The sequence below is a fragment of the Zea mays genome, chromosome 10 (genome assembly GCF_902167145.1).
Source record: "Zea mays cultivar B73 chromosome 10, Zm-B73-REFERENCE-NAM-5.0, whole genome shotgun sequence".
In the NCBI taxonomy this organism is placed as follows: Eukaryota; Viridiplantae; Streptophyta; class Magnoliopsida; order Poales; family Poaceae; genus Zea; species Zea mays.
Window position 1 is genome coordinate 10,009,724 of NC_050105.1, and position 10,731 is coordinate 10,020,454.

Genomic DNA, 10,731 nt, shown 5'->3' on the forward strand with positions numbered 1-10,731 from the left:
AGACTAAGACAGGCGCTGTAGTCAACTTATCTTTCAGTGTTTCGAAGGCCTCTTGGCATTTCTGGATCCACTTGAACTCAACTTTGTTGCTAGCAAAGTTGTCATTGGTTTCGCAATCTTCGAAAACCATTCAATGAATCACCGATAATATCCGGTTATTCCAATGAAGCTCTTGATTGCTCGAGCATCTGTTGGTGCTTTCCAATTCAGAATGTCTGCCACTTTCTTTGGATCCACATCCAATCCTTCTTTGTTGATTGTGTGACCCAAGAACAGGACTTCATCTATCCAGAACTCGCACTTGCTCAACTTTGCATACAGTTGGTGCTCTCGCAATCTCTACAATACCATCCTCAAATGATCCGCGTGCTCTTCTTCGCTTTGAGAATATATAAGAATGTCATCAATAAATACCACCACAACCTTGTCAAGATAATCCATAAATACACTGTTCATCAGATGAATGAAGAAGGCTGGTGCATTCGTTAGACCAAAAGACATCACGGTGAACTCATACAACCCATACTTGGTAATGAATGCCGTCTTCGGAATGTCTGAGGGTCAGATCCTAAGCTGGTGATAATAACCTGACCTCAGATCTATCTTTGAAAACACGCTGGCTCCTCTAAGCTGGTCGAACAGATCTTGTATTTTGGGCAAGGGGTACTTGTTCTTGATCGTGACCTCATTCAGGGCTCGATAATCGATACACATCCTTTTGGTGCCATCTTTCTTCTCCACGAATAGGACAGGGGCGGCCCAAGGCGAGGTGCTTGGCCGGATGTAACCTTTCTCTGGCAGCTCATCGATCTGCTTCTTGAGCTCAACTAACTCTGGTCCGGATACTCTGTAAGTTCTCTTAAAGATGGGGGCGTGTAAGGCCCAAAATTTGTACAAAAAAATATAATAATAATAAAACAAATATATATTCATTGCTTCGTAACTGATTTTGAGTATGTATTAAAAATTTGAATTCTTAAAACTTTATCTTAGATTTGAAATTGTAATTTGTAAATAAAAAATGTAAATAGTGAAAATAGAGAAGAGCTCAAGATTTTGCGATCTATACTTATCATCACATGTGAACACCTCATTTAAAAATAATAAATAAAAAGACATATCACTAAATTGTGTGTTGGCTTTTAATTGTTTGTGCACTTAATAGTAGTCACAACAATATGAATAAAATAATAAACAAATTAGAAAAATAAAGACTAACTTGAATGTTTAAAAATGAGAAATAAATAGTGAATATTCATTTTTAAACATGCACTTAAACAATAATATATGAATAATGTATATGGTGGAAATCCCAATCATTTAATTCCCTATTATCGCATATTATTGGTTTAAGTAGAGTAGTGACTATGAACAATTCTTATTTTTGTCTTAATAACATAATATTATAGTTTGCATCATGTTGGATTTTTACTTCTGCATTTAATATAAAGTTTGAAACTCAAACTCAGATTGAGATTTGAAGTTAAAACTTGGAGAAAGAGAAGAAATGATAATAAATTCATTATTTCTCCCATAATTGAATAATACGAAGAAAGACAATTAAAAATATTGCAAATAGTAGCATTTGTAATATTAGTGGTATTTTGGATATGGGAAATATGAAATGCAAATCAGAAATCTGAAATTAGCTTGAAGTTTTTGAATTTAAATAGAAAGAGAAGAAATGAAATAGAAAAGAAAATATAAATATCCTGCGCTTGGGCCGGATTCGCCCCATCTCGGCCCAAGTCGTGTTGCCATCGCGTGGCCCACTCTGCTATCAGTCTTGCGCGGGTTCCTGACTCACTGACTGTGTGGGCCCAATGGACAGCTCCTGCGTGCTCTCCTGTGCCACGCGCAGACTCACGTCTCTCTTTTTGTGGGCCCCTTCCGTCAGCGCTTTCTTCTCCCTCTTAGCAAGCTCGCGCGTAACGGAATCGAGCTACCGCCGCTAATGTCGGGCTCATGAGAAACCTCTCGCTTGTCCTAGACCCGGTCTTCTGGGGATAAGACCCTGGGGCACTTCTCCTTGAACTCCAAGTCCCAACCACCGCCTACTCTTCCCCTCTGCTCTGCTCTACCTCGCTGGCGGCGGCGTGCAGATCGCTGTCCTCGCCCGCACTGATTCGCCCCTGCCCCCTCTCCTCGTCACCTGTAGCGGACCTCATGGGCGTGCTATCGAAGCTCCTATGCATGCCATCCTCTTCCGCTAGAACGCGCGCGCCCCTCCTGTATTCAGTGCTTGGCCATCGGGACCGCGGGTCACCATCGTCCGACGTCTGCTGCATCGTTGTGTGGACATACGATCGTTTGTGGTCTTCGCAAGTTCACCTGGATGGTCCTCGTCGACATCCCGTGCAAGATCGATGGCTGGGTTGGCCGGAATTGCTCGCCGTGGTAGGAGCTCCGCTGCGGATCTGCACCGCGCCGTGGTCGGGCATCTTCACGTCGCTAACTCCGGCGAGTCTCGGTTGCTCATATTCGCCATCATCTTCTATACGTGTAGCTCTGTCCAATCGGAGTTTGGGGGACTGTGGCACACGACCGCAGTTGGCGGCGATGGCTCCGCCGTTGGGGCAGAGCGCCGCCGCGTTTGACCACGTTGGAAGGGGAGTAACGCGGATCGTTTGATTCAAAAGATGCGGCTGAGATTTATTCTGGGGAGGTACCCTTTAGCACCTTTAATCTAAACCGATTGGTCTCAATTCGACGCGTAGGATTAGATCCAGGTATCGTTTCGGCCAGGGCTTCTCGCTGACGTTGATCTTCGACCGGAGAAATCCAAGCCGTTCCCTAACCATTAAAATCTGGGGCCTTGATCGCTGATCTGGCGGTCTAGATCGCGTACACCTTCGTCGTTATATCGAGGCCGTCTGATGGGGGATCGGACGACTCTGATCCTACCATACCCCTTCGTCGTGGAAGTTTTGCTTAAGAGTCCCTGCTCTTTTTATGAATCAACCCGCAGTCCTGGCGCTAGTAGTTCTGAGTCTTAGGATTTCTTATGTGTCAGCCCCTGAGTTTTTTAAAAATTGAGGCCCAGTCCAGGAGATTAAGAAATCCAAGAAAAGAGAATAGAAATCTATTTTTAGTATAAAAATAATGGCTAGAATTTGTTTAATCCATAGAAAATTCATACTAATTCCAAATTGAGTCATTTCAGTTCCTATAATTTTGTAATATTATGATTTATCATCTAATGTCTCTGTTTTGACATGAAAGCCACTTTAGAATCTATTTCCTAATTAATCTTATATCAACTACATAAAACCTTAGGAAATTCGTAACTGCTCCGTTTTAACTCCAAATTGATCCGTTCAAGTTGCGTTATTCTCGTATAAATATTTACTATGCAATAACAACATTTATTGTGCCATGTCACATTCTTTTATAATTAGATCTTTATTTAACGTGTGTTGGTTAGTCTTGTTAAATTGCTTACCATTATAACCTACTAGAATAAGATATGTGGCCAATTTATAACTTAGATTAAGTTGAGATAACTATTTATAGAATAATCTCTTATATGATTTATATTAACTAATTTATAATATAGATTAATATTTTAATCACACAGATCTTCTATAAAATCATACCTCCTTAACCATAACTCCGATCTTAGTAGTTCTCGAACCCGCGATCTCGTAGCAACGTGTAGATTATTATTATTCAGTTTGTACTTATGTTTGGTGTGATGTTGATTTTGTCTATATCATGTTTGCTTGTATTGCTACGACTAGCAGTGCGGTCACGAGGATCCGAAGAATCACCCTGGTAACTGAATCTCAAGTGTCAAGCAAGTTGTGCCCTTGATCACTTTTGTTACCCAATAATATTCTTTATTATCACTATTCAATGCATAGGTTTAATTTTGATGGGACCCAATAGGTCACCCTAGTATGTTTATCTTGTTTACCTTGTTTACCCCTGAATCATTTGGGTAGATATGTTATTGCTTTATATAGTTTTGGGATAATATTTCATTACATCCATGTTCCTATTATTCTGTTATGTTATTTATGTTCATGATAAGATCATTATGTTAATGGGAACATGGAGCGACCACCCGGGAAAACAGTGCTACCACAAGGGTTTAATGGGACGTCCTTGGCCGATTAACTAGGAAAGCTAGTGGATGACTACCTTACCCGAAAGGGGCAAGGGCAGTAGGGGAGTGGTCAGTGTAGGGGGGTCCTTAGGTTGATTTTGCTGTGATGGCGGTCAGGCGAGGGATTCCTACACTGGAGCTTCCTATAAATTGTAGCGGGTTTTCTGAAGCTAGTGGAACTTTGTAAAGGCTTCGTAGTGTTACCCTGCCTCGCTTCCTTGGTAGAGGTGTATGGGATTCATGACCCCTTGGCAGATGGGTAACACGGCTTGTGGGTAAAGATGCGCAACCTCTGCAGAGTGTAAAACTGGTATACTAGCCGTGCTCACGGTCATGAGCAGCTCAGACCCTCACATGATTAATCTATGGAATTAAAATTCAATTTGTCATTTGCATTTGCATGGGACTATTTATTAATTTTGTTCTATTATTTATTATGGTTTGGTATTTACTTATACTTAGTAATTGCTAATAAAATTTTGACCAACTTATAAAAGCAATGCTCGGCTTTAACCCCTACTGTTGATCAGCTTTACACATCACATGAACTCCCACCTTTGGTGAGTTCATGCCACATTATTCCCCACAACTTGTTGAGCGATGAACATGTGTGAGCTCACCCTTGCTGTCTCACACCCCCCCATAGGAGAAGAACAGGTGGTTCAAGTGGAGCCACATCGAGGAGTTCGATTCGATCTAGGTGGCGTCTCCCAGTTGACTTTCTGGCGCCAAGGATGGATTTTAGATCCTGTTATATTTATCTTTTATTTTGTAAGACTTCCTCTATGTAATAAATACTCTGATTATTTTGTGACATTTATCTCTATACACTCTGTTATTATATATGTTATCTTCTTTGGCGCATGTATGAGATGCACCCGGCTTTGTCCCTTAAAACCAGGTGTGACAGGGCGGTTCCAGGAAGAAGCTCTATGGCAAACTCAACTTTTCACTCAGGTGGCATGCCTGGTATGTCCTTTGGGAACACATCTGGGAACTCAGACACAACCTTGATAATCTCGGGTGGACCTGCTTCACTGCTATCAATAGCTATCTGATAGCAACTTCCTTTCTTTGGCTCAGGCGGGACTAACTCGGTCACCACTTCCTCTCCTAGTGGGGACATCAACTTGATTGTCCTCTTATCACATATGTAACTGCCTGATACTTATCTAGCCAATTCATCCCTAGGATGACATCTATTCCCTGAGTACCCATTACTATGAGATTAGCAAGAAACGCTATCCCCCTTATTTCCACACTTACATTCAAGCAAATGCTATCGACTCGAATTGTACCACCGGCTGAGTCAATATGAATGGGTGTTGACATGGTAGTTATGGGAAGATTATGTGCTTCTACCCATGATGCAGTAATAAATGAATGCGTTGCTCCAGTATCAAATAACACTTCTGCAATATGGGAGTTGATTGGAAACATACCTACTATCATGTCGGGTGTTTCCTGAACTGCTTCAGCCTCCAAGTGGTTCAGTCTCCCATGATTGTAGCATGGCTGGGAGCGGTTGCCTGCTCTAGGCTGAGACACATTTTGCTTTGCTAGGGCGCCAAGGCCTGACTGCTGCTGGGCTGCCTTCTTCGGACATTGCATCACCCAATGGCCTTGCTCTCCACAGTGAAAACATGCTTTGCTTCCGCCTTGAACTGGTGCTGCTTGACTGTTCTGTTGGGTTGCTAGGGCAGGAAGACGAGGTGCCTGCTGATTCTGCCTCTGAAACTGACCTCCTCCTGACTGATTATTCTGGCGATTCTGCTGCTGGTGCTGAGGGTACTACCTTTGAAACTACTGCTGCTGAGATGGGTGCTGGTTCTGTCTGAACTACTGAGGTGGATTGCCCGAGAAACGAGGGCGATTGCTGCTTCCAGGCTGGGGTCCACTGGCCTTACGCTTGTGATCCTCCATCTCTTTGCGCTTCCTCTCTATCATGATTGCTCTATCGATCAGGTGCTGAAATGTGGGGAAGGTATGATTCATCAGCTGATACTACAGAGGGTCGACCAAGCCTCTCAGGAAACAATACTGCCTCTTGGCGTCGGTGTTGACATCTTCAGGAGCATAGCAAGACAGTTGCAGAAACCTGTCTCGGTACTCACTAACAGACATTGACCCTTGTTTGAGTGCCAGGAACTCCTCCTTCTTCACTGTCATCAGACCTGCTGGAACATGGTACTGACGGAAGCTATCTCTGAATTCTTCCCAGGTGATGGCGTCGGGGTTGGCATGGGTGGCGAGATAAGACTCCCACCAAGACTAGGCTGCTCCTCTCAACAGACGGGGACCATACAGAACTTTCTCCCTATCATCACACTGAGCGGTGTGCAACTCCCGCTCCACAGTGCGCAGCCAGTCTTCAACATCCATGGGGTCAGAAGAGTGAGCGAACACTAGGGGATGACCTCTCATGAATTCAGCACGCTTGTCCCTGGGTATCTGAGGCATCTGAGGCTGAGGTGGTGGCTGTTGTTGTTGTTGCTGCTGAATGGCAGCTAGAGTCTGACCAATGGCTTGAACTGCCTGAGTCTGCATTAGGAACATCTGCTCGATGGTCATCGGGGGTGGGGGTGTCAGCTACTGACGGGGTGCCTCATCCTGTGGGGCTGCCTGCTCCTATTGAGCACGCCTTCCTCCTCTGCGCCTGTTTTCTGACATCTGCAGAATGCAATCACATATCAGAACTAATCTTGCAAGCTTGAACCACAAGAAAAGAGTATAGAATCCTTCCACAATACTGAACAGATGAACATCTTCACTGACTTCCAACATAGGCAAACACATTTTCTTAGATAAAGAGGAAAGTGGAATAAAAGGCTTCCCAACTAGATAACTAACTTCATTAACATTTAACAGGTAAACCAAGGTGCAGGGGATGCCCACACTCTGGTGACAGTCATTACAAAGATCCAAATCCAACATAGTTCATCATGACAAACATAAAAGCACAGGATAAGCAAACTACCCTGTCTAACTAAGACTAACTAAAAGTAAGACTGAGACTAAGACTAATACTAAAACTTCTATATTTAAGCATTTATTACAGGACTCAACACTGACGATCTATGATTCTAAATTTATCTTGGTCCTGCAGTCGGGGTTGCGATAAGCCTGATGTCCATGCCGAGGTGAACGGTACAGGTGCTGAGTCCCGACGGGAGCAGGGGAGCCATCCTCAGCTCATCTAATCCATGATCCAGTTCTTTGTTTAGCACGACGGCTAGGTTGACTGTGCTGCTCAACCTAGGATTGCCCTCACCAACATGTGAGACAATTATGCCTCATGTGCTGCTAGATGGACGACATGGGTAATACTTCAGGTTGAGACCATTGGCTACCCCGCCGAGCACTGAGCAGTAGTGCGAAAGCGCACGCCGTGTGGCATCTTGCATGGCCGCCTTACCCGAGTCTCGCTCAGAGATGGAATACTGCTCTAAGCAGATCTCCGCTCCCCGGAGACTGTTCTCCGGACGGCGCACCAAGCAGGTCGCCTCCCAGCGGTCCGGGTAAACCCCGTGACTGTGCTGGAAGACCACACAACGATACTCGATGGACCAAGTATGTCGGTCGAGTGCCTGGCGTAGCAGGGTGTCGAACGTGTCGTGGAAGTGACACCCACGAGCAGTGTCACGAGTGATGGGTCGAGCAACCAATCCTTCCAGCTCCTGGTCGGCTGAAAGGTCGGTGCTGAAGCTCAGGCTGCTATTGCCACCTTCGTCGTCTGGGTCTCCTCCAGCAGCTACTCCAGTGGCTGGGGCGCTCAGTGGTGGTGCAGGGGGCGCCTCCAGCGGGAGCACAGGGGAGCAGCTCCTCACAGACTCTATCTCCTGCTGAAGCGAGAAAGAGGAGCCCTGCTGCTCTAGCTCCTGTTGTCGATGCTCCTGCTCCTCGTGCAGGCGGTGGTGCAGCCTCTCCAAATGGCTAGACTGACCAGTCACTGGACGGCGAAGCGGACGCTCAGCGAAACGAGAGGGCAAAAAGGGAATGACTGACTTCCGTGCAGTGTGTCTAAGACGAGCCATCTACAAAAGACACCGTAAGCATAAGAGTGAGAACAGAACTAATATGACCATCAAGTAAACCATAAATAAATGAGGAACGAGAATAAACAAAAAATTTTAGCAAGGTGTAATATATATAGTAGAACATAAGTTTGGTCGATATGACCAACTTTTGAAGGGATACCAAAGTCAAGGTAAGAATAGGGGTCTTTAATCCTTAGAACGACCAATCTACTCTAGGTTAGCGGTCCTACAGTCAGCACAGCTTTGATACCACCTATGTCACACCCGGTTTTAGAAGGCAAACCGAATGCGAACCATGTACATGCCAGGATCAGCAATTCACGTACACAGCAATTACATAACTGAATATCATCACACATTGCTCAAATAATAACATAAAAGAGTAATAATAGTCGATTACATCATAATGTCTGAGACATCCACATAGTCTTTAACAATAATCAAAGTGCAAAAACGAAACGTACATACACGCGGCCTTCACAGGCAGCCGACTGGGGGTTGCCGCTAACCCACGCCTAGAACTCGTCGTAATCTTGGAACTCCTGGAAGTCTTCCTCCACGGCTTCATCTTCTCCTGAGCAGTGATTGCAACGTGGACAACCTAGGGAAGGGGGGGTTTGGTGTGTAGAGCAAGGGTGAGTACACATCAACATACTCAGCAAATGTCCTGTTTGGCTGTAGTGGACTAGCTTTATGTGGGGGTAAGTCAAGCAGTTGCTTTTAGTTGGTCAAATTATTATTACTAGTAGAGAGAGCCAGATTTTAGTATTAACCCAAGTTGTTAACCCAAAAGTACCCTTTCCAAACTGAAAGAATACCACTTACCATTACCATAGTCAATACCAAAACCACCATTCTCATCGCCACCTGTAATCCGAACATCTCTGATCAAGTATCACTAATCAATGGAGCTCCCTTGGCCACTCATAACCGCGAGCACGGCTGATATATCAGTTTTCATAACACTCTTCAGAGGTTGCACACTTTACCCACAAGTCGTGATTCCCTTTCTGCCCAGAGATCATGACTCTCCATTGATCACTACCAAGGTGACCCAGCAGGGTATCACTACGTAGCCATTACAAAGATTCCCCGGGGCTGTAGCCGCCCATTAGGTTTCCTAAATGCACCGCACTCCTCCCCAATGGGCGAACCAACCTTGGCAGAGCGAGCCGCATACACCGAACCCCATTAAAGCACAACGACGAAGCGAACTACACCCTGGTTCCTCTAATTATTCAGCTAAGGGTGTCCCATTCCACCCTCATGGTTGCACTGTTTTCCCGGGCGGTCATCCAACGAACAGGTCCTTACGGAGAGGCACTCGAGAAACCGCTCGAGTCCCCTTAAATGCCACAAGTATATCATCATAATAAAGAAGGGAAACATCGTATCATTGATAAACCTCATCATGTTCATTGATTAATGTGAAGCACTAGCATGAAGCTAAACCAGAATAATCCAACCCAAATAGGTAAGCAAGGACATGGATAACAAAAGCTAGTCAATCCTTAGGTATAAACTGTGTAAATGCAGAAAGTGAATAAAGGAATGTATAGGACATAGGTAGGTCAAGGGACACTTGCCTCCACCAACCAGCTGTTGCTCAGGGTCTTCTCCTGCGAGTTCTGCGGACTCCTCAACCAGACCGTTATCTATGCGAGCGCAAACGTACATCCGTCTCTTTGAATTAGGAAATAAATAGTACACCATACAAGAGAGCAGATAAATCGAATATGCATAAGATATGACATACGATTTGCATTCGCAATTGCTAGAAAGAGAAAAAGAAAGGTCTCGCAGTGGTTAAAGCTATAGTTGAAGCGTATTACGTGTAGGTGTGTAATTAATCATTACTTCATCTAGCTCTACCTAGCCATACTAACATGTATTAATCACATGCACTAATAGAGTTACAACTATTTCCAATTGGTCGACATTAAACAAAGTCGATGATTAACTACGTGAGATAATTAACGTGATCAATTTTAAGTAGTGGGGCAAGTACATAAAATAAACGACACGTTCCATGTGCATAGAATACATGGGGGGGGGGTAGATAGGTGTCTAGGGGTAGACGGGTATCCACAAACGTGGCGGGGCGTTACGTGTCGCGTCGGGAGCACAGCGAACCACGCCAAGACTCCGCGCGCACCATGCGAGCACTAGCGCGCGCGAGGCCGCACTGACGCGCCGTGAACGAGCCGCACCAGGGCCGAGCCACGTGCACGTCGCGCTACGCGCCGTGAGCAAGCAGCGGGGATGCGCCGGGGCCGAGCCGCCATGGCCAGGCCGCGAGCAGGCAGCGGGGCCGCGCCGGGGCCGAACACGCTGCGCGAACGGCGGGGATGCGCCGGGGCCGACCGCGCCGCGCCGGGGCCAAGCCGCCATGGCCGGGCCGCGAGCTGGGCGGGGCAGGGGGCCACGGCCGCGCCTGGGGGCTGCCACGCCGAGGAGGGGTCAGGGCGGCTGCGCCGGGCAGGGAGGGGCCAGGACCGGGGCGCCATGGTCACGCCGGGCCAGCGTGTCGGGGCAGGGCTGCCACGGCCGGGGGGGAGCACGAGGGGAAGCCGCACCGGGCGGGCG